The following is a 24,749-nucleotide window of genomic DNA, read 5'->3' as shown; positions in this document are numbered from 1 at the left end:
ACCCCTCACATCACCGACCTTGCCAAGAAGTCAATCTTCGAGATGCACCACCTTATAGGTATTGTATCTTTTCTCACATTCACCCAGAAGCTCACAGTCTCCAGAGTTCTGGTTGTCAATAGGCTGCACTACTGCAACATCCTCTTTCTCAATATGCCTGCCTCCACTCTGTGCACTATGAAACTCATCCAGAACAGGACTGTGAGACGTATCCTTGGCCTCATGCCCAGGGACTATATCTCTCCATCCCTGAAATCCCTCCACAGCTCCCGGTGGCTGCAAGGATTGATTTCAAGACCCTCTGCATAGTCCACAAGACTGTCTAGGATCAGGGGCCACACTACATCCAACTCTCTCTTCCGAAATACCTTCCTTCTAGAGGCCTTCGCCCTGCTACCTCCAACTCTCTGAGGGTCATGCGCTTCTCCAGGTAGAGAGTGGGCCCTAGATCTCTCTCCTCTGCCTCTCCCTCTGTAATGGCCTCCTTGCCTCTCTCAGACTTGAACCGCACCACCTGTTGTTTCGGAAGCAGCTCACGACCTTCCTTTTCTCCTCTGCCTTCTCTCTCTCTCTTGATTCCCTCCTAACTGCCTGTCTGATGTGCCAACTGGTTGCTTGGTACACTCTGAGTTTCACTGTGTACTAGGTTTGCCTAAAACCAGACCCCCATTGCACTGCCTCTGGGTCCAGTACACTCGGGGGCTGTAACTGAACCGCACAGCCCCTAGCCTCATAGCACATGCACAGAGCTGCACTGCCCTGGCTGCACTACTCATAGCTTGCTGCCCAGTACCCTCTCCCAGCACTTCTCCCCCTGCCCTTCCACCTGCTCTGTGCACTGTCACACTTGCATGATCTGAATGACACAGGGCATAATAAGATTGTTGTTTTGTCTTCCATTCATTTGCCTCCCTTGTCTTGTGGTGCCCTGAAACACGTGTGTTCAGGCACGTTATAAATGACTTATCATATCACATCATATCATATCATATCATACCATTCCTTTATAGGTTTCACTTTGTAACTGTAATCCCCTGGATACATAAAGAGATGTTGAACCATACCCACCCTCAACAGGTGAGAACGAGTGTTTTAACAAATACTAATGAGTCTTGCCAAATAGATATTTAGGCCTAACTAGCCTACAGTTGATAAGAAAGAAACAGCTCTCTCAGTAGTCTCTTATTTCTGATTATTTGCAGTATCCAAATCAACATTTTTGGTTACTATACAAAGTAACATAAGAGGGCTAAAACATTCACCATATTAAGGTGAGTGGACTAATAGAGAATAGTATTAATTATGTTGGGGTTATTAACAACACTAATGTACGTGTGCGACTATATTTTATGAATAAAGAATAACTTAGAATTCAATATAGCAGATTAAAATACAATTATATAATTTTTTTATTGCATTTGGTTTATAAACACACCTTTACAAGAAGAACAAAAGATAAAACAAAGGAAAAAAATTAAATCATTAAGTTAACAGGTTATAAGTAAATGAATATTAAATCCATTAAATCATTTCATTACGAAATAGCGAAAAATGTATAACACTACAACTAATCCATAGTTACAGTGAGAAATAAAAAGAAAAGCATTAACCTTGCTGAAAGTTCTATAACAAAACTACATCAAGTTCATACTTTTAGTGAAAGCAGATACCACCACACCATCACGGTCATGCTAGACATTTACAGGCCGATTCATGGAATAATTAGCGGGGCGCAAGTGGGCAAAAACGTGCGAATCGCAGTGGAATAGCGAAAATCGCAGTGCAATTGCGAAAATCGCACGAAAAGCAGCGCACGTCGATTCATGGAAGGCCGTGCGCGAGAAAACCAGCGGATGTGCGATAAAAAAGTGCGCGGCGCACGTTGGCGCACAGGCCATCTAACAGCGTGCGCCAGGTCACAGCGAAAATCGCACAGGCCACAGCGAAATTCGCACATAGCGCGGCGCACGCAACAAAAGTAGGCGGAACACGGGCGTAACACTCGGAATGGGGAACAACTTGCCAAAACGTGGGCGTCACGGGGGAAGTACAGGGCACAAGTGCGCGGAACGCCCACACGCTCGCCTACAACACGTATTCATGGAATAGAATAGGGCAAAAAAGCGCACGCTCAAACCAGCGCACAGGCACAAACACGACCGCCACAAGAAAGCAGGCGGTAGCGTCTCTGCGGCTGTAAGAAATGTGCGCCAAAAGGTGCGCCAACAAATAGCACCTATATACTGCCATGATGAATGTCCCATACTGTGGCCCTCCAGGAAAAATGACGTGCAAAGGGGTACCCACAAACACGGACACCCGCTGACAAAAAATACGTGTGCGTGTATACCGGGGTGCACGGGAAGTCTCACACGCGATTTGCAGGGTACGTGCATCACAGGGGTTCGCGTGAAGTTAATCACGCGATCGGGCCTGGGGGAGCAGGCTACGTGTATTTCAGGGGTTCGCGTGAAATTTCTCACGCGATTGGGCCTGGGGGAGCGTGCTACGTGTATTTCAGGGGTTCGCGTGAAGTTTCACACGCGATCGGGCCTGGGGGAGCGGGCTACGTTTATTTCAGGGGTGCGCGGGAAGTTCCACACGCGAATAGCCTGGGCGCGTGTATTTCAGGGGTGCGCGGGAAGTTCCACACGCGAATAGCCTGGGCGCGTGTATTTCAGGGGTGCGCGGGAAGTTCCACACGCGAATAGCCTGGGCACGTGTATTTGAGGGGTGCGCGGGAAGTTCCACATGCGAATAGCCTGGGCGCGTGTATTTCAGGGGTGCGCGGGAAGTTCCACACGCGAATAGCCTCGGCGCGTGTATTTCAGGGGTGCGCGGGAAGTTCCACACGCGAATAGCATGGATGCGTGTATTTCAGGGGTGCGCGGGAAGTTCCACACGCGAATTGCCTGGGCGCGTGTATTTCAGGGGTGCGCGGGAAGTTTTACACGCGATTTCTGCACGGTACGTGTATTTCAGGGGTGCCGGGGAGTCCCACATGTGATTTGACAGTGTGGGTCCTCCCAGGTGTACCCTGTACACCCTCCACGGCCCCTGCAGGCAGCCCACACCACAGGGGACTACCCTGCATCCCTGGTCATGTCCCGCAGGCAGCCCACACAACATGGGCATGCCCCCCAGCAAAGGCACATGTCTCCTTGAACTAATGAACACCAACTCATGTCCCCTTGCACCCCCACCCCCCAGCACTGTGGGGCACCAGCCAGCAGGCCCCCACCCATGTCCAACTCATGTCCCCCACCACCCCCACCACACAGCACTGTGGGGCACCTGCCAGCAGGCCCCCACCCATGTCCAACTCATGTCTCCCACCACCCCCACCCCCCAGCCACCAGGGGCACCCTCCACCAGGCCCCCACTCATGTCTCCCACCACCCCCACACCCCAGCAGTGCAGGGGCACCCTCCACCAGGCCCCCACTCATGGTGGGAGACATGAGTGGGGGCCTGGTGGAGGCTGCCCCCACCCCCCCAGCCACCAGGGGCAGCCTCCACCAGGCCCCCACTCATGTCTCCCACCACCCCCACACCCCAGCCACCAGGGGCACCCTCCACCAGGCCCCCACTCATGTCTCCCACCACCCCCACCCCCCAGCCACCAGGGGCACCCTCCACCAGGCCCCCACTCATGTCTCCCACCACCCCCACACCCCAGCCACCAGGGGCACCCTCCACCAGGCCCCCACTCATGTCACCCACCACAGCCACACCCCAGCAGTGCAGGGGCAGCCTCCACCAGGCCCCCACTCATGTCTCCCACCACCCCCACCCCCCAGCACTGTGGGGCACCTGCCAGCAGGCCCCCACCCATGTCCAACTCATGTCTCCCACCACCCCCACCCCCCAGCCACCAGGGGCGCCCTCCACCAGGCCCCCACTCATGTCTCCCACCACCCCCACCCCCCAGCCACCAGGGGCACCCTCCACCAGGCCCCCACTCATGTCTCCCACCACCCCCACCCCCCCAGCACTGTGGGGCACCTGCCAGCAGGCCCCCACCCATGTCCAACTCATGTCTCCCACCACCCCCACCCCCCAGCCACCAGGGGCACCCTCCACCAGGCCCCCACTCATGTCTCCCACCACCCCCACCCCCCCAGCACTGTGGGGCACCTGCCAGCAGGCCCCCACCCATGTCCAACTCATGTCTCCCACCACCCCCACCCCCCAGCCACCAGGGGCACCCTCCACCAGGCCCCCACTCATGTCTCCCACCACCCCCACCCCCCAGCACTGTAGGGCACCTGCCAGCAGGCCCCCACCCATGTCCAACTCATGTCTCCCACCACCCCCACCACCCCAGCACTGTGGGGCACCTGCCAGCAGGCCCCCACCCATGTCCAATCCATGCCCCCCTGCACCTGGGTCCCAACATTCCCAAATCATGTCCGTAATGCCCATCCTCCCCTCCCAAAAGGCCCAACCAACTATCACACCCACCCACATATCAAAGGCAATTACATGTTACACCCCCAATTTAAATAATGCAATTGAACACATGTCTGTCACACACAATGGCTGCAAGTGAATGACAAAACACCCAACATGACATGCCTGAAAGCAATGAGATGATACGACACATTGAAGAATAAAAAAAATAATGTATTGAACAGCAAGTAGAATGGAAATGAAATAAGAAAAAACACAAAGCAAATCAAACAAAACAAGATGAATGTCCAAGAAAATAATCTGAAAAATAAAAATAAGCCAACAAAGAACCATGAAGAAGATCATCCTGGGTCCATGAGCCCAACCAAATTAAACCTAACTATGACTACTAACTAAAAACTGAAATATATACAAAAAAGTGGTGCATTGTCCAATCGCTACCAAAAAAAATCAAAAAAACAAAGGAAACCTAACCCTAACTATACAACTATATACAAAGGCAGCGGGCAATTTCGGACGACTCACTGGTTGTTGTCATGGGCCAGGGCATCATCGAACTCCTGGTCAATGGCTTGGAGGCGGGCATGTTCCCTGGCCCCGAGGTCCCGCAGGGATAACGCAGTGTCAAGCTCAAACTCCCTGCGAAGACCCTCGAGGCACTCAGCCCGCCTCAGCGCCCTCCGCATGGAGTCCTCCGCCCTGACCATCGTGAGCCGTTCCTCCTCTGCCCGCTGCCGCTCCGCACCTATCCGCTGGCACAACCGTTCCCACACGGAAGCCACTCCCATTCCAGGGTTCTCCTGCCCTCCGGCCGATGCCTGCACCCCTGATGTTGATGGCCCCGAGCCATGATGCCTCCCACGTTGAGCCTGCTGCTGCCTCCGACGCAAGTGCCTGTGCCAGCACGATGGCATCCAGGCTGATGGAAACCACCGACGCCGTCGTGCACGTGCCCTGCCCGATGATGCCGTCACATCCTCCATCTGCTGGGGTCCAGTTGCTCTGGTGTCCACCCCTGCTGGATCTCTGACTCCCGACTGTGGCAGGGATGGGATCCCCACCGAGCTGGCTGCATTGGTCGGGGCAGGTCCACAGGGGGCCCTGGTGGCATCTGGGCTGGAAGACGGCAAGGAGAACGACTGGTGGATAGCCTGCACAGAGGAGGAGAGGGCCGCCACATTGGCCAACACATGCAGGAAACCCCCGAACATGGCCGATCCCAATTGGGCCACGTCGGCACGGTGCACTTCGTGATGCCGTGCATGCTCCTCCCGGGAAGCACGCACGGCATCACGAATCACAGCCGTGCGCATCGCGACCCCAATCAGGACCTTCTCCGCACGGCCAGGGGTTCCCACGTCCGCAGGTGGAGGGGAGTCAGGTGACATGGACATCCCCTCTACCTGCGGACAGGCCTGGGACGGGGCATCCCTGCTGGTGTATGGTGGTGCACTCACAGGGTCAGGGACAGCGACATGCACAGGCCCCTCCACGGTGACCTGTGCTGCCTCCTGCCCCTGGCCCTGGACTGCACCACTTGCACCAGCAGGGATGCCCCCACCAGGCCCCATGTGTGCCCCAGTGGCGGCCTCCTCCTCCTCTGTGCAAACCACCAACCTGGATGGCTCCTCACCGTCTCCCACCGTAGCAGGCCCCTGTGGGGGCTCACCCACCCCTTCCGCTGCAGCCGTGGGGGCATCCCCGCCGCCTTGCTCCACAGCGCCGTCTCCGCCCTCCTCTTCACTAGCCGCTGCGTAGAGGGAGACAAAGAACACAAGCATCAGGGCACTGTACAATGGTCCCCTAGACAGGAAGCAATAGCAGATGAGCACCACTGTCAAAGTACACTTCCATCATGTCCCTCCACAACACATGGGTCAGTCCAGGCAAAACACACACAGTAACAGGCATGGTGCATGCCATGGACATTTCCATGCATGTCCAATGGACTCTTGAAACATTCAATGATATGTAACTCACATGCATCATGGCTCATGCCTATCACATGCACACACTTCACCTCAGTCACATCCATCTGGCCCCAAACACACCAAACACAGCGGATACAAGGGTAATTTGGCTGCTTTACTGAATCTGTGCATTGTCACACACATGTGTCATGCATCCATGGCATGCACAAGTCACAGACACGCAGGTCAGGCACACAGACATGGCTACCATATATGTACGTGGCATCAGCACCCATCCCTCACCCCCACCCATGTCCAGGTACAGAGACTGGCATGCTCTCATGTTCAAAATCTGCATAGGGCTCCCCATGCGGCATTTCAACACATGCAACAACCATGTGGGTCACACATCACTGGTCGCACATGCATTACCATGATGTCCCTGCACACATACATGCATACATGGCCTATGGCACACATACAGGCACGTATCATAGAACCAGCACACCGCAACATGCCCTGCCTCACACAGTAATGCATGGACACTTACCGCTCAACTCCAGACGGGCCTCCCTCTCAAGGATCTGGGCGTGGAGCGCTGGGCGTACGCGTTCCAGGACCCTCATCTGGATGGAACTCATGCGGCCCCGGCCCCCCTCCACGAGGCGCCGGGCCTTCACAAGGGTCATGGACCTCAAGTCCTCCCAGCGCTTCTTGATCTTCAGGACGTCACGGGTTGCCACCCCCTCCGCGTTGATGGCAACCACACAGTCGGCCCAGATCCTCTGCCGTCCTTCCTTGCTGGCGCGGGACGATCCAAAGAGGGCATCATACTGCCCCAGGACATGCTCCACCAGGACACCAACTTCGGTGACAGTGAAGCTGGTGCCCCTCTGCCCCTCTGGCCTGGGGTTGCCACTAGTGCCAGATGTGGAAGTGCCCGACATGGCAACCCCAGAGGCAGGTGTGGGTGGGCAACTGGGTCCTGGGGCTGGGCTGTGGAGCGATGTAATCCCAGTCGGGAGTCTTCAGTTCCAGCAGGGGTGGACACAGCAACTGGACCCCTGCAGATGGCTGATGTGCAGGCACCAAATGGCAGGGCACGGTGGCAGCAGGCAGGCAGGCAGGCAGCAGCAGATGGCACGTGGGAGGCTGCTCGGGGCACGGGGGGCAGTAACTCGGCCTTCTGGGCAGGAGCGTGGTCTTCCGTGTGTTTTCGCGTGGCCAGCTTGATACGGAGTGATTTGGCACGTGAAAATCCTGCACGTCAGCGTGAAATCCGAGGAAAGGCCCTTAGCGCGTAAGCGCGTCAGCACGCATACGCGATTCTATTGGACCAGAGTCCCTCAGCGCGTAAGCGCGTCTGTGACGTGACCCGCACAGGTGTTCCCCACTCAGTACGTGATGACGGGGCACACGTGGAGATACTGCACGTCAGAGTGTCATCGCGTGTAATTGGACAAAAGTGCGCGTACACGCGATTGGCCTATGTACGTGTATTTAATGGGTGCGCGGGCACTTACACACGCAAGTACGTCAGCGAAACTGTATCCCGTGGTGCGTGTGAATTTCCACACGCTATTGGACTGGGAGCTGGATTCCAGGGGTGCGCGGGTCACACGCTGTATCCCGTGGTGCGTGTGAATTTCCACACGCTATTGGACTGGGAACTGGATTCCAGGGGTGCGCGGGTCACACGCTGTATCCCGTGGTGCGTGTGAATTTCCACACGCTATTGGACTGGGAACTGGATTCCAGGGGTGCGCGGGTCACACGCTGTATCCCGTGGTGCGTGTGAATTTCCACACGCTATTGGACTGGGAACTGGATTCCAGGGGTGCGCGGGTCACACGCTGTATCCCGTGGTGCGTGTGAATTTCCACACGCTATTGGACTGGGAACTGGATTCCAGGGGTGCGCGGATCACACGCTCGCCTAGAACACGCGCAAAGCATACATTTGCGGACTTTAACAATAACAAGCTCAGACGCCAGGATGAACATACCGTTCCTAGCAGCAGTGGCAGTGGGCTACCAAAGGAGGAGGAGGAGGATAGTCAGGGCCAGAATATTCACACCCAGAACCAGCCTTTTCGGGATGCCTGATGACCAGGTGTATGGGAGGTACAGGTTTCCACCACACATTATACTGGACCTGGTGAGTGAGTGGGAGGATGACCTCACATCACCCACCCTGTGCTCCCAAGCACTCAGCCCCCTGGAGAAGGTCCTCAATGTACTGCACTTCTTAGCCACTGGATCATTTCAGCGGACAAGTGCCATAGTGGGTGGGGTGTCACAGGCCACCCAGTCACGCTGCCTACACCAGGTCTTGAACATCATCACTGCACGGCCATCAGTCCGCAGGCACATATACCTGCCCAGAACACCTGCAGAAAGGCATGCTGCCGCCCTGGATTTTTACGCTGTGGCACGATTCCCCAAAGTGCTAGGTGCCATCGACTGCACCCATGTGGCTCTACGTCCCCCCAGGGCATCTGAGCACATCTATAGGAACCGCAAGCACTGGCATTCCATCAACGTGCAGGTAGCATGTAATGCCAAGGGAATCATCACCTCAGTATATGCCAACTATCCCGGCTCCACCCACGACAGCTTCATTTACCGAATGTCCACCCTAAGCCGGGACCTAGAAGCTGGGCGGCATGGCGATACATGGCTGCTTGGTGAGTATGTATGCGACTGCACATGCATGCATGTTGGATACTGAGCAAGGTCACAACCCCACCAATGATACCAATCACCACCTCCACAGGGGACAGTGCCTACCCTCTCAGCCCCCACATGATGACGCCAATTCGGAACCTCACCACGCCACCCCAGGTAAGATATAACACAGCCCACATTACAACCAGGGGCATAGTGGAGCGCACATTCGGAGTGCTAAAGTCACGCTTTCGCTCCCTTGACCGTTCTGGCGGGCAGCTGTTATACGCTCCCCCAGTAGTGTGCAGGATCATAGTGGCAGCATGTGTCCTGCACAACGTTGCAACACGCCGGGGCCTGGCCGTGGACATGGTGGTGGCCCCACATCCCCAACCACATGCACAGCCGCTGCGCATGGGAGGGGAAAGGGCACGGGGGGAGGCAGCCCGTACACAGCTAGTGGCTAATTACTTCACATAGAAATCACACCCCTGTGGAGTGCACACTGCCCTGGCTCATTCCATCTGACAATCAATGATGACTCAACCTGACACTGATCCTGAATGTCTGGAGAATGAACCGTCAAAACCATATCAGCCTGAGATTGTTCACCTGGAAGTGTCACAATGTGTGCATCCCTACCCACACAGACACCACCAATGCAGTTTTGTGAAGTTACACATTGAAGCAGCTAAAATGAATACCCACTTGCAAAATGCAACAAGAGGACAGTGCCATGTCAGCCAACCCAACCCCAGCACCGCCACATGACACACCGTGCCATGTCATGCTAATTGCAGGTAAACAAAGTAATCCCCACAACATGACATCAGTCTCACTATGTACAGTGGCACTATTAGAAACCTGCAACACCTGAAATGCTCACAGCAATGCCGGACCAACAACATACTTGAGCACGTAGTACCATTAACATGACATCACAAATGTTACATATTAGTAGTCTCACCACCTGGAAATGCCTGCACTCCCACCACTACCAACTGTGCAGTGTTGTCGCCATGTAGAGTTGTAGGTGCACTGCTGCCAACATGGACCCCATCTCCAGACTAGAGGTCCTTGTGTGGACATGAGGAAGGGACCTGCAAATTGGGAGGTAGACACAGAAGAAGAGTTACACATCAATGCAACATGCAGTGTACAACACAACAGCAATATGCACTAGGAATGTATACACAGTATTGACTACAGACTGCCCACACAGCTCATGGGAGTCCAACGTCACTGTGTAATTCACTGTCACTTGGGCACACCCTTTACAAGCCCATGGAAACGGGAAGCAGGAGGGGTGTGTGTGACTCAAACCCAAGCATCTGAACCAAATACATTACAAGCCTGCATGTGCCCAGCCACAATGCAGCGTATGCCCACAGGAACCACGGAAGCCAACAGATCGTCCCAAAAAAATTGGGAATAAAAGAAATCAAAATAAAAATAAAAATAAGAAACAATCAAAAATGGCCATTGATGGGCCCGGGGGGGTTGGGGAGGCCACCCAGGAGGTCCGAGGACAGGATGCACACCAGAACCCACCTGCGTGGATCCTGGGAAGATAAAACACCTCCATGGGCTCATGGCCCACACGGCTACCCTATTGTGGGAGTATCACTGCTGTCGCTATTATCACCCTGTGCAGCTGCATCCGGAGGTGGTTGCACTATGGGAGGCAGCCCACGCAAGGCCCTAGTCTGCTCCTCCATGGCTGCAAGCATGCGGGTGTGGTAGGTCTGGTTCTGGAGGATGAGTGTGCGGAGGTCCCCATGCAACAACTCACGGGATGCCCGGACCTCCGCCCTCGTTGCCTGCATCTCAGCTGAGAGCGTACGGGTGAGACGCTCCAGCTGCTGTTCTGTCCTTTGGTGTGTTGAAGCCTCAAGCTCAACAAGAGTCGTCCTGAGGTGAAGGAGCTCCTGCCTCAGGGCTTTCCTGTGGCCCTGGGACTCAATGGAGATGGCCTCCTGCAGAGTCGCCAGTGCCGCCCGCCTGTTCCTGTTGGACCCCAACATGTCCTCCCTGTGTGGCTGGCAGATGGAGTCGGTTGCCTGCTCTAGTCGCACCATCAGCCTTTCTGGGGGGACAATGGAAGTGGCCACCCTATCCATGGCCTGAGCCATCATCTCGGATGATGCAGCCTGTTGGGTTGCCATACCGTAAATGGATTGCTCCCATGCGGTATTGCCGGGTGGCGTACGGCCACCACGTCGGCGGGCACCACACCTGTCTGGGGCAAGGCGAACTGCGCCTTGCTGTGCCGGCACTGCCTGAGGCTGCAGGACTGCATTCCCCCTCTGATCTGCTGGCCCAGGAACAGGATCAGATGTCGCGGAGTGTGACCCTGCATCCGTAACCACCGAAGGCGTAGCTGCCAACACTGACATCCCCATGGAGGGTTCTGACCCTGGTGCAGGTGGGTGAGACAGAACAGAATCCCTCCCTGGAACACTCACCTGCGACGGCACGTAGGTCTCATCCGAATCAACACCTGAGTACAGCTCGGGGGAGGTGCAGCCAGAGACACCCCTTGAGAGCACGACCTGCAGCACTTGTGGGTTCTCCCCCACCACCACACCACGTCCCTCACTGGTGGTTGGTCGGCCCTCGGAGCCCTCCTGGGTCTGCACCATCTCCACAACCCCAGCAGTATCAGGTGCGTCTTCCCCTGCAAAGACATGAAAACAAAGAAATGGAAACAGGCATTAGCACCATGGCACACATTGAGGGCTGAGAAGCAAGAGAACCAGTACTTGATTGACACATGTCCCACATGACTAAAACCCTCCCATGCATGCACCCTCACTGCGTATGAAGTCCAGGCAAATGGCACACACTGATGACACCAAGATGGAAGATGAACACATTTTCTGCATGCTGCCTGGCAGTGGCATCACACATTGGCCTGTGATTGGCAGGTGAAACACACATGCCATCACACAGATGGCATGTACCATTGCTATTGAGTGAAGATGGAGAGGAGGGCAGCACCTATTCATTCAGTCCAGTTCCCGCATGTAATAGCTTTTCTAATTCTAACAGGTCAGATTTTTCACCTGGAGCTGCCAGTCTGAAATGGTCCAATTGCACAGGGACATGTGTGTACAAATGATATCCAGGTAACAAAGTCACTCCACTTTACCATACCCATGTCAGACATGTGACTAGTGGACAGCGACATGCCTAGTGAAAGTGGTGGAATGCAAACAAACTGACTGAATGAACAGTGCAAGAGAAGCAAATATGTTGTGGCAAGGTGACACTTCAAGGGCAACTGGCGTGCAGTTGGGCTAGATGTCTACTGTTGGCAGAAGGGATACTGCTATGGCCAAATGCAGCTGCGCAGGAAGGATTGCATGAAGCACATGGCTGACCCATACGACTCAGGCGCACACACTCTCACCTGGCACCCGAACAGAAGCCCTCACACACACACCAGGCACATGGATGACACACACATGCATGGGCACTCACCGGACAATGCCTCGTAATCAGCCAGATCTCCCACGCCTTGGATCTGTTCCTCCGTGACGTAGGTCCCAGCGACTGACTCATGTGGAGTGAGTTCCATGTCTACTACTGGAGACCCACCTCCAGTCACTAGAGTTGCGGCATGACTTGAGGCCAGCTTACTCTTTGCCCTGCGCTTTAGGTCATTCCAGCGCTTATAGCAATCATTGGCTGTGCGCCTCACAATTCCAAGGGCACTTACGATGTCCGCAACGGTCTGCCAGTGTGCCTGGCGTTGTGCAGGTGTGGTCTTGGATCCTGCAACAATGACCATCTCGTTGTCATGTCCGGACACATACTCGACAAGTGCATTCAGTTCGTCATCCGTGAAGCTGGGCTTCCTGGACGGGCCGGACTGTGTAGCCGTGTCTGGGGCATCAGCCTGTGCCGGATGAGCACTCTTCCTCTTCCGCTTGGAAGGTGGTGGTGATCCTGAGTGTCCTGCGCCGCTCTGGACACTAGGGGCAGGAGCCCTGGTGGACTCTGTATCAGGAGTGTGGGATTGCACACTCAGCATGGGAGTTGGTGCAGGCATTAGCTCTAGTGTGATGGTGTCAGGGGGAATGTCAGCAGCATGGACTAGGACCGACACTGTCCTGGCTGGGTGTGTGAGGGCTGGGGTGGATGGAGCCGCAGCTGCCCCTGCAGCCTCTCCTCCCTGCCTCCTTGGTGCAGCAGATGACCTTGCTGCCCCAGATCCACGTGGCATGATGGCATCAACGTGCACCAGCACACGTGTCGTAGCCCTGCTGACCTGGAAGTCAGCCATGGAGTCAGCCAGGTCTGGTGCCACAATGGGCTGGGCCAACAAGGGCTGAGCATGGATGGTGTCAGCCACATCAGCCTCAATGGGAGGGGGGGGGGATTATGGGTGCCCGTGACTGGTCCTCCACACATGGGGGGACAGGCTCACCCTGCAAGTTACGACCACGTCCCCTACCGGATCCACCACGGCCACCACTTGTGGCTCTTCCACCTTTGCCACCCTTACGGAATCCTCGCCTCCCAGCCATGGCACTGATGTTAATGTGCGTATGTGAGTGGATGTAGACTATTGTCCTGGGCAATTGGGGGTCAAAGGGGTTGGGTACCAGATGGTAATTGTACCCTAGTGCTCTAGCAAGGCTGAATGTAACCCCTGGGGAAAGATGACGGGTCACGCAACGCACAGGAGGCCCAAAAAAGGGAGATGACGTGCACGCAACCCCTCCTAGACCACGTGTGCAGAAAGAAAAACCTGCACTACGCTGTGGCACCCAGAAACACAAGAATGAACGTATGCGTGTCACACGCAGCCTAGAATGACCTCTGAAGGGGTAGGCTACACACGGGGCTAGCACAGATGTTAGATACGTGCGTGACTCACCGTCTGCCAGGTAAACGAGCGTGTAAAAGGAGCACGTTTGGTTGGCAACACCCCCGCCAAAAGAAGATTTGTCCGCTGTCTGAGGAGACAGGACATCAGTAGAAGGGAACACTGTTTGAGGGAACAGGCCCAGGTAAACCAGTTAAAGAGAAAAAAGAGCAAAAGCTGTCAGAGGTAACAGGGAATACGAACTAGAAACGCCGTGAAGTAAATCGCGTGTGAAACGACAAGAAGTACAGAATTCACCCACTCGCTCTCCACGAAAAGCACGTACAAGAAAAATGTGTTATACACGTACCTTTTATACAGGCCCACACGTCCAGCGTCACTTACGCGGCGTGTACGCGCTAGGGCCATTTCCACCTATTACATGCTTTGTCACTTCTGCGTGTAGGGCCATTTCCACCAATTACACGCTTTTTCACTTCTGCGTGTAGGGCCATTTCCACCAATCACACGCTTTGTCACTTCTGCGTGTAGGGCCATTTCCACCAATCACACGCGATTACACTCTGACGTGCAGTCTTTCCACGTGTGCTCTGTCATCACGTGCTGTGTGGGAAACACCTGTGCGGGTCACGTCACAGACGCGCTTACGCCCTGAGGGCCTTTCCTCAGTTTTCACGCTGACGTGCAGGATTTTCACGTGCAAAATCACTCCGTACCAAGCTGGCCACGCGTACGCACACGGAATACCACGCTCCTGCCCGGAAGGCCGAACTACTGCCCCCCAGAGCCCGAGCACGCTCCCACCTGCTGCTGCCTGACTGCCTGCTGCCCCTGCACTGCTGGGGGGTGGGGGTGATAGGGGACATGAGTGGGGGCCTGGTGGAGGCTGCCCCTGGTGGCTGGGGGGCGGGGGAGATGGTAGACATGGGTGGGGGCCTGGTGGAGGCTTCCCCTGGTGGCTGGGGGGTGGGGGTGGGGTGGTAGACATGGGTGGGGGCCTGGTGGAGGCTGCCCCTGGTGGCTGGGGGGTGGGGGTGGTGGTAGACATGGGTGGGGGCCTGGTGGAGGCTGCCCCTGGTGGCTGGGGGGTGGAGGTGCAGGGGGACATGAGCAGGTGTGCAGGGTAGTCCCCTGTTTTGTGGGCTGCCTGCAGGGGCCGTGGAGGGTGTACAGGGAACACCTGTGAGGACCCACCCAGCCTAATCGCGTGTGTAACTTCCAACGCACCCCTGTAATACACGTACCCTGCTGAAGTCGCGTGTAAAACTTCCCGCGCACCCCTGAAATGCATGCGCCCAGGCTATTCGCGAGTGGGACTTCCCGCGCACCCCTGAAATACACGTAGCACGCTGGGAGACATGAGTGGGGGCCTGGTGGAGGCTGCCCCTGGTGGCTGGGGGGTGGGGGTGCAGGGGGACATGAGTGGGGGCCTGGTGGAGGGTGCCCCTGGTGGCTGGGGGGTGGGGGTGCAGGGGGACATGAGTGGGGGCCTGGTGGAGGGTGCCCCTAGTGGCTGGGGGGCGGGGGTGGTGGTAGACATGGGTGGGGGCCTGGTGGAGGCTGCCCCTGGTGGCTGGGGGTGGGGGTGGTGGTAGACATGGGTGGGGGCCTGGTGGAGGCTTCCCCTGGTGGCTGGGGGGTGGGGGTGGGGTGGTAGACATGAGTGGGGGCCTGGTGGAGGGTGCCCCTGGTGGCTGGGGGGTGGGGGTGGTGGGAGACATGAGTTGGACATGGGTGGGGGCCTGCTGGCAGGTGCCCCACAGTGCTGGGGGGGTGGGGGTGGTGGGAGACATGAGTGGGGGCCTGGTGGAGGGTGCCCCTGGTGGCTGGGGGGTGGGGGTGGTGGGAGACATGAGTTGGACATGGGTGGGGGCCTGCTGGCAGGTGCCCCACAGTGCTGGGGTGTGGGGGTGGTGGGTGACATGAGTGGGGGCCTGGTGGAGGCTGCCCCTGGTGGCTGGGGGGCGGGGGAGGTGGTAGACATGGGTGGGGGCCTGGTGGAGGCTTCCCCTGGTGGCTGGGGGGTGGGGGTGGGGTGGTAGACATTGGTGGGGGCCTGGTGGAGGCTGCCCCTGGTGGCTGGGGGGTGGGGGTGGTGGTAGACATGGGAGGGGGCCCGGTGGAGGCTGCCCCTGGTGGCTGGGGGGTGGAGGTGCAGGGGGACATGAGCAGGTGTGCAGGGTAGTCCCCTGTTTTGTGGGCTGCCTGCAGGGGCCGTGGAGGGTGTACAGGGAACACCTGTGAGGACCCACCCAGCCTAATCGCGTGTGTAACTTCCCACGCACCCCTGTAATACACGTACCCAGCCAAATCGCGTGTGATAATTCCCGCGCACCCCTGTAATACACGTACCCAGCCAAATCGCGTGTAAAACTTCCCGTGTACCCCTGTAATACACGTACCCAGCCAAATCGCGTGTGATTATTCCCGCGTACCCCTGTAATACACGTGCCCTGGCTAATCGCGTGTAAAACTTCACGCGTACCCCTCTAATACACGTACCCTGGCCAATCGCGTGTTAAACTTCCCGCGTACCCCTGTAATACACGTGCCCTGGCTAATCGCGTGTAAAACTTCACGCGTACCCCTCTAATGCACGTACCCTGGCCAATCGCGTGTTAAACTTCCCGCGTACCCCTGTAATACACGTGCCCTGGCTAATCGCGTGTAAAACTTCACGCGTACCCCTCTAATACACGTACCCTGGCCAATCGCGTGTTAAACTTCCCGCGTACCCCTGTAATACACGTACCCTGGCTAATCGCGTGTACAACTTCCCGCGTACCCCTGATATGTACGTTACCCGCTTTGCGTTCCTTGTTTGGCAGCCCTGTAAACTGGTCCATGGTTAGCGCAGCCCTTTGCGATGATTTAGCGATTTTGATGGCTTTTCCTTGCGCGAGGGCGTTCTTGGGGGCGTTACTGGCGCTGCTGCAGGGTCGCTGCGATACCCTGCGCCACGGCTGGTTTGGGAGCCTAAAATCCATGAATACGCTGTGCGCGGAAATCGGTTTTAGCGCACGTGCCTGGCGCAGACAATCGCACGCGGACACTCTGCGCCAGCCGCTTGCGACACTTTTCTGCGAAATTCTATGAATTACCCTCTTAAACATCTATACTATAAAATGCCATCAGTCAACATAGAATCAAACAACTGTAATCTCTCTATAAATGTTATCCTAAAGTGGGTTAGGTTCTTGCAATGTAACATCAGGTGTTTGATAGTTTCCACAGTAGAGTTACAGAATATACAGCTGCTATTATACTCAGAAATAACCTTTCTTATAATTTGTATTTCTCTTGTTGTAAGCAAATTCCAGCAAAATCTCATCAGTATATCCCTATAATATCGATTTGGGAACATAGAAACATGGATAAAAGCATCACCTGTTTTTATGCTTGTGAGTTAAATGGATCAACGAGGGATTAGAGTGGATTATATCAACTCTAGCAATCCAGTCCAAGTCAAGTAGAGACATTTTGATTTTATTTGGGTTCCTCAGTAAGCTTTCAATATCACTTGAGATCCCGGGAAGGATTGCTTCACAGCTTTTACCAAAACTTGCAATAGAGTATGATGATTGGGTATTAGTCACAATCCTAAGGGTGAGCCCCATAACTTCAGATATCGAACCCCGAATTGGTGCATGAAATTATGCATACAGAGCACGCATAAGCCATTCAGCTGTAGCTCTAAGAGAGGAAATCCCCAAAACATATTGAATGGCCACTAGGGCAATCACATTAGGGACCCTCAATATTTTTCGCCACAATCTCGCCTTGATATGATCCAGCAATTTGGCAATTGACGTACCATAAAGCTCCAGACCATAGGTTAGCTTTGGAATGATTTTACCCTCAAAGACTAATAAAGCAGGCTTTAGGGAGAATCGACCAGATTTACGATCAACTTTAAGTATTTGATTTTGCAGCACGGTTGCTTTTTGGAGCATAATCTCATGAACATTTTTTGAACCTGTGTGTGCACTAACGTGGAAGTCCAAATAAGTGAAACTGGAACTTGTCTTAATTACTGTATCTTCCAGAATCCAAGAAGGGTAACACTTTTTTTTCTCCCCTTGAAAAGGCCAGTATCCTTGTTCCATCTGGGTTAATGACTCGGCCATTCTCTTTTGCGTATACTGAAAAAGAATTCAGAAGTCTTTGGAGGCCATTTGATGTCATCAATGTCATTTGTGATGTCATCTTTGATGTCCTGGGTGTTAGTCTTAGCCGTTCACGGTGGTGGCACGAGTTATGGTTGCTTAGTTTACCATAACTGCTGACTTTCTGAGGTTTTTCAGATTTACTTGTAACCATAACGTCCCTTTAACAAAGTTTTTTCACTGAATCTCATGGGTTTTATTAGTGCAACTTAACCATACCGTTCCTTTAACAAAGTTCTTTCATTGTAATTCACAGGTTATTGTAAATTCTTCTATAACACCCCTTTAACAACGTTTTTTCATTGAATTTCATAGGTTTTTGCTAGTGCACCTTTACTCTGCTACATGTCCCTTATATTGTACTCCCCCCAATGTGGCAGCTATGGAGTCCGTGGACAGTGTGGTAGTCCACGGATGTCAGGCGCCATTTGCAAGGCTCAAAATCATAGGGGCGATGAAAAAAAATATACCCATCAGCCAACCAACAGATGTACCTAAAATCACAACTAATAATTACAACATGCAAGCATACCTACTTTGGTACAAATACTCGTGTTTAAAAATACATTTTTTTTAGTGTAAGACACAATGCAATGGAATGCACCAATCACAAACCATAACTTTACACTTCAAATAATCTCCTCAGTACAATTCTGGATACCGATTAAGAAACAGCATGTGCTTGCTGGACAAGACATCCTCACTAAATAGTTGTGTTTATTTTTCTTTTATTAGCTTTCTTTCCATAAACTTGTGTTATAACACACAAGCCCTTTTTTTCACACAGTAATAGCAAGCACACTTGAATGGTTAGAGGAGAACTTACAAAAAGATGAAATGAGTGACGATAACATCTCCAATGGTATACAATAGATATTTTAATGTCAACAAATAATGTGTTTTGTACAGACCTTATTAAAATTATCATTTCTATTTCTCTTACTGCACATAGTTTGCATGAAGAAACCACACCCCCGTTTAATCATTCACAATCCCAAGATTCAGAAAGAGAAGTCCTATCCCCAAGTGAAAATAGTGAAATCATGAACTTGTCTAAAAAATTAGATGAACTAAGTAACAATTTTAAGGAGCTTTTACAGTACGTCAAAAATCATGTGATTAAAAATGTTCCCTATTACTGTCCTTCTTGCACCTGTCCCATTGTCCCAGCAATCATCCCCATCAGATTCTGAACATTTTAATCAAAGACGATTTGATGAAACCTCACTCCCTTCCTCCCCTCATGATTATTGTACACACATTCCTAAATCTCCCATATATGTTTCCCATTCCGATACCCAATCCCTTTCTTGAGTAAATATATTTTTTGCACTGCAAATGGTTTGTTTATTGTTGTGTGTTATTCCCATTATGAGTCTGTGGATTACACAACTGTTTGGGGTGTCCACACTCACAATGGATGTTCCCCCGGACAGACGCGATGTCCGGGCATGTATGTTTCTGCATGACACACCTTTAATAAGTCCGCAGGCACAGGGCCTGTTCTACAGACATCCAGTGGATGTGCGCTGAAATGTCCCACCTGAAGTGTCTGAGGATCGAGGTCAGGGCCGTGGACATCCAGGAACATCATCATGTGCCCACACCCGTGCGGTGTGATGATGGTGTTTGCAAAGAATTTCCATGGGGCCCAGACAGTTTAACATTGCTTTTCCAGCCAATTTAGGGTATTTCAAGCAGAAGCTTTATCTTTGCACAGCTTCCAGATCCATTCTATTTGGATCTGGCAACTTTTAACAATATCTCAAGCCCTATTTTCGACTTCGTAGTCCGCGGACAGTACAACTGTCTGTGGATGGTTCCTCTAAACGGAACCACCCATTACTTTTCGTCATTCTCAATCTGACTATCCAGGGAAGAGCATCTTACAGCACCTGCTTTGCAGAACTTTCTTTGTGGACAGTGGACCACATCATGGCATCTGCTATGGCCACTTCTGCTCCCCAACTGCCCCTACCACCACCATCACCCTCTGGAGGACCTGCACAGGGAACGGGCATGATGATGTAGAGGAGGATTGAGAGGAAGACAAAGATGAGGTAGTGGAATTGCCTGCCTCCAGCGCCCGATTGTGGTGGTTCTTTAAGATCATTGGTGGGGTTCCAAAGGCAAAGGCTGTCTGTGTTGAATGCTTTCAGTTTGGGGGGAAACTCAGTCGCAGACAACAGGGGCACTTCTCCTTTGGGACCACATCAATTTGCCGCCATGTACGTTCTAACCACCCAGATACAATGAGAAAGGCTGTTCCTTTCTCAAGGAGGAGTAGGCTATCTTCCTCTGTGCCATCTTCTGTTCCAGATCCTGCCAGCACTGTAGTGCACAGGGTCCCACCAGCCACTCGTAGGCTGTACTGGTTGCTTTGGATTCTTACCTTTCAAGAGTGACAGTGTCTTTCATGTACTGCGACACACTGCTCTGCAGGGAGAACAGTTTTGTAGTGCTTTTTAGGCAGATGTCAAAACGCATGAGAAATTGGACCTCTATCTTAAATTTAAGGCATGAACAACCTTGTCACCTGTCCACCTCTCCCTCCATACCTGTGGTTGGTGTCCCTTCCCTCCCCTTCCCCACCTTAACTGCCCAATATTTCAAACAAAACTGAAAAAGCCAAAAAAACACAAAACCAAACAAAACACAAAAAACTGTTTCTTTAGGAGCCATCTTTCACAGTTAAAAAATAGAAGTGAGAAAAAAAGTCACAGGCCCTGTGCAGCCTGCATAGTCCACGGACAGCAAGGTAGTGCACGGACATCTAAAAATTCAAGACGTGGGAAAATTGAAATTATTTTAATTGTTTCCCGCTCAAAAAGGGTGGTTCTTAAAATATTTTTTTTTGTGTTTTTGACTTTTATATTTATTTTTTGAACTAAGAAAATATTTCCTGAATTTCATTATTTCTTCTCACTTTCACAAAGACTGCTTCAAAGCATTTTGAATGTTTTCTAGAAAAATCTGATTACCCACATCAGATAGATGAACTGCATCTCGCCAAAAAATGTTGAACCTATTAAATGTTATGTTCTCATTATGGAACAATGTCATGCCAACATTGCAAACAAAAGCACACACAGCTTTATTGACGTTGCACCATGCTTTTACCATTTGTGGACCAAATAAACTGGAGCGCATCCACATCTGTCTCTGGGCAATTTGTGAAATTATTTTGGGGGAATAAGGGAACATTTCCTTCAACTTTCCCAATGTCTCCTTCATTGCAAACTGCAATGAGATTCCAGTCACTTTCCACAAATTGTTCACAACACAATGAATGATAATAATGTCTGGATGCTTCAATTGAACCGTATCTGCACTAAATGGGAGAAAGTCCACCCACTTCATGCCATGCACTATGTACCAGAACACTTTCAATTCAGGGAATCCAAGATTTTTGGCTATTCCACAATGCTCAGCACACACCTTCGCCCAGTGGACCAAAGAGTCCCCCAAAATCCAAACAGTCTGCCTGCTGAAAGACATTGCTATGGCAGTTTTCAATCCTCTCACAACTCCTACTAACTCCTGCTACTCTCTCTTCCTGTACACCACACAAAGGAAACCTGATTGGCTGATCCCCCAATGTCTGCAGATACCTTGACTGTCTGCAGCCTCTGCAGTCCCCTTTCGATGCCAGGCAACTCCAAAAGACCCGGATGTGACATGTTCCATCTGTGCACAGATCATCCAATTGAAGGGAGTGGGGAGCGAAATTAAACACAATGTAATTTATTTAATCTTTAGCAGTGGCTCTGAAAATAACGTTTTTTTGGGGGGGTTGTTAACAAACACCGTTTTTGACCCTCTGTTTTGCTTTTATGTATGTTGTTCCTTACAGGAACCTCTTGAATGCATTCCTAAAACTGTAAAGTAAAATTTAATTTCCGACATCTGTGAAGCAAACTCTATCTGGAGAAAAAAAATGTACACCCTGAGAATTGATATTATCATTCTCAAAAGATGACATTCCTGCAGCATACGACAAATCAGTTATACACCTTTATTGATAATCTGCCAAGATTATTCAATTTGAGGACTGAAAAAGTTTGTTGGACATTTACATGTGCGTCTCTGATTTATTTCAGAAAATAAAATCTGAGCAGCAGGACACTGTTGCATTAGGCTTTTGACATACCAAACTGTCCCCCCAAAATGGACAATCACAATATCTGGACATTTAAAGTGAGCCATACTCTTACAGAATGAAAGCAAGCTTGTCCAGTTTGAGCCAGTTTGAGCCACAAACTGCATTGCAGGAAACTTACACTTCTGCCAATCCAATATTTACAAGGATGCCATGATTATCAGCATATACCTGCAATGAGTGAAATGAAGAGTCTCCCAGAATCCACACAGCTGCCTTCTCAAACACATAGCCATTATCACTGTTCTCACAACTCCTGCAAACAAAACTCCTCCAACAAACTCTTCCTGTACCCCACACCCAGCAAACCTGATTGGCTACTCCCCACAGACACCTTTCCATGCCAGGCATCCCCAAAAGACCAGGATGTGGCATGTGCCATCTGTAGACTACCACTGTGTATGCAGACCCCTAAAACAGGGGCAGCCCTTCTACCCTATGTTTCATGTTCTTAACACTCCCTCATTTGCTGCTTTCAAAGAGTCACACATCCACCCACCAATCACATACAAAACCTCTATGCCTAACCCTGTCATCTCACGTCAACACTTCAGATGTCAAATTCAACTCTCAGAGTACATATCTCCTGTTAATGAAAGACATTTGCATCAAAAACTAATGTGAAACTGGCCAAGATTTTTATTTCCAGATTCAACAAGTTCTGCATATAACAAAACATAGTACAGATATGATTCTATTTTTAAAAACATGTTCTTAAACAATTTCACACATATATATAAATATATATATATATATGTATATATATATTCAGTGAAAAGACTTTGTTAAAGGGACGTTATGGTTAAGTTGCGCTACTAAAAACCTATGAAATTCAGTAAAAAAAACTTTGTTAAAGGGACGTTATGGTTAAGTTGCGCTACTAAAAACCTATTAAATTCAGTGAAAAAACTTTGTTATAGAGACGTTATGGTTCCAAGTAAAACCGAAAAACCCTTGAAATTCGCCAGTTATGGTAAGCTAAGCAACCATAACTTGCGCCACCACCATGCACTGCTAACCCCTAAGTCTCCTGTTTTTATTTCCGTTTCTGCCTCACCTTCTCTGTCATAAATTATTAATATATGTTAAATAAAGTAAAATTTTTATATTGTGTTGTAATTAGTTTCCGTTTAAAAAAAAAAAAAACAATGTAGGTGTCTGCGGACAGCGCGGGTGTTCTGAAATGTTCGTAAATAAATGAAAATGGAGATGTCCTGAAGAACACTATACCTGTCCGTACTGTTCGCTAGCAAGTTGAAACTGTTGTAAGAACACATGCGGTGTCCTGAAATGTTTGTAAAGAAATGAAAATTAAAGTATCCTGAAGAACACTATAACTGTCCGTAGTGTTCGCTAGCAAGTTGAAACTGTTCTAAGAACACTATTGGTGTCCTGAAATGTTCGTAAATAAATGAAAATGGAGATGTCCTGAAGAACACTATACCTGTCCATACTGTTCGCTAGCAAGTTGAAACTGTTCTAAGAACACACGCGGTGTCCTGAAATGTTCATAAAGAAATGAAAATTAAAGTGTCCTGAAGAACACTATACCTGTCCGTAGTGTTCGCTAGCAAGTTGAAACTGTTCTAAGAACACAATTGGTGTCCTGAAATGTTCATAAATAAACAAAAATGGAGGTGTCCTGAAGAACACTTTACCTGTCCGTACTGTTCGCTAGCAATTTGAAACTGTTCTAAGAATACACTCGGTATCCTCAAATGTTCGTAAATGAACGAAAAATGAAGTGTCCTGAAAAACACTATACCTGTCCGTAGTGTTCGCTAGAAAGTTGAAACTGTTCTAAGAACACAATTGGTGTCTTGAAATGTTCGGAAATAAACAAAAATATACCTGTCCGTACTGTTCGCTAGCAAGTTGAAACTGTTCTAAGAACACAAGTAGTGTCCTGAAATGTTCGTAAATAAACGAAAATGGAGGTGTCCTGAAGAACACTCTATCTGTCTGTACTGTTCGCTACCAACTTCAAACTGTTCTAGAACACACGCGGTGTCCAGAAATGTTCATTTGACGTGTGACGCACTTTTAATTACTTCAGGACCCAAACAGTTTCCGTAGAACATCAACGCGCATGCGCAAACCAATGTCCGTGCATTTGGTGTCCTGCGGACAGGCGCTTCCTTCGCGGACATGTACGCGAAGGGATCATGTGACCGCGCCCACGCTGATCGCGTGTTCTGAATGTGGACACTGTTCGTGTCCCTGAACAATTTAAAAGTACATTTTCAAGTAATCCACAATATTTTTCAATAAAAACTCACCATAGCACAAGTCCTACATACTAATCATGAGTTTCTACATACTTTTTGAAACCTTTTGAACCTTTTTTGTGTTTGATCTGTCCGCGGACAGCGTGCATGTCTGCGGACCGCATACAAGCACCCCTATAGAAGACCACGCCCTAGAGCTTATTCACATTGTGTTTCTGACTATTCTTTGGAGCACTGCGATTTTTCCTGCCACTTGCAGATATCCATCAAGAACCTGATGGCAACCATGGCTCCACTGCTGCCACCTCGTGCTGTATCCAACTCAGTACCACCCCCAAACCCTCCACCACCACCACCTTCCCAAGGGCCTGAAG

The sequence above is a fragment of the Ambystoma mexicanum genome, chromosome 4p (genome assembly GCF_040938575.1).
Source record: "Ambystoma mexicanum isolate Mex_15411 chromosome 4p, UKY_AmexF1_1, whole genome shotgun sequence".
Lineage (NCBI taxonomy): Eukaryota > Metazoa > Chordata > Amphibia > Caudata > Ambystomatidae > Ambystoma > Ambystoma mexicanum.
This window is presented reverse-complemented; position numbering follows the sequence as displayed.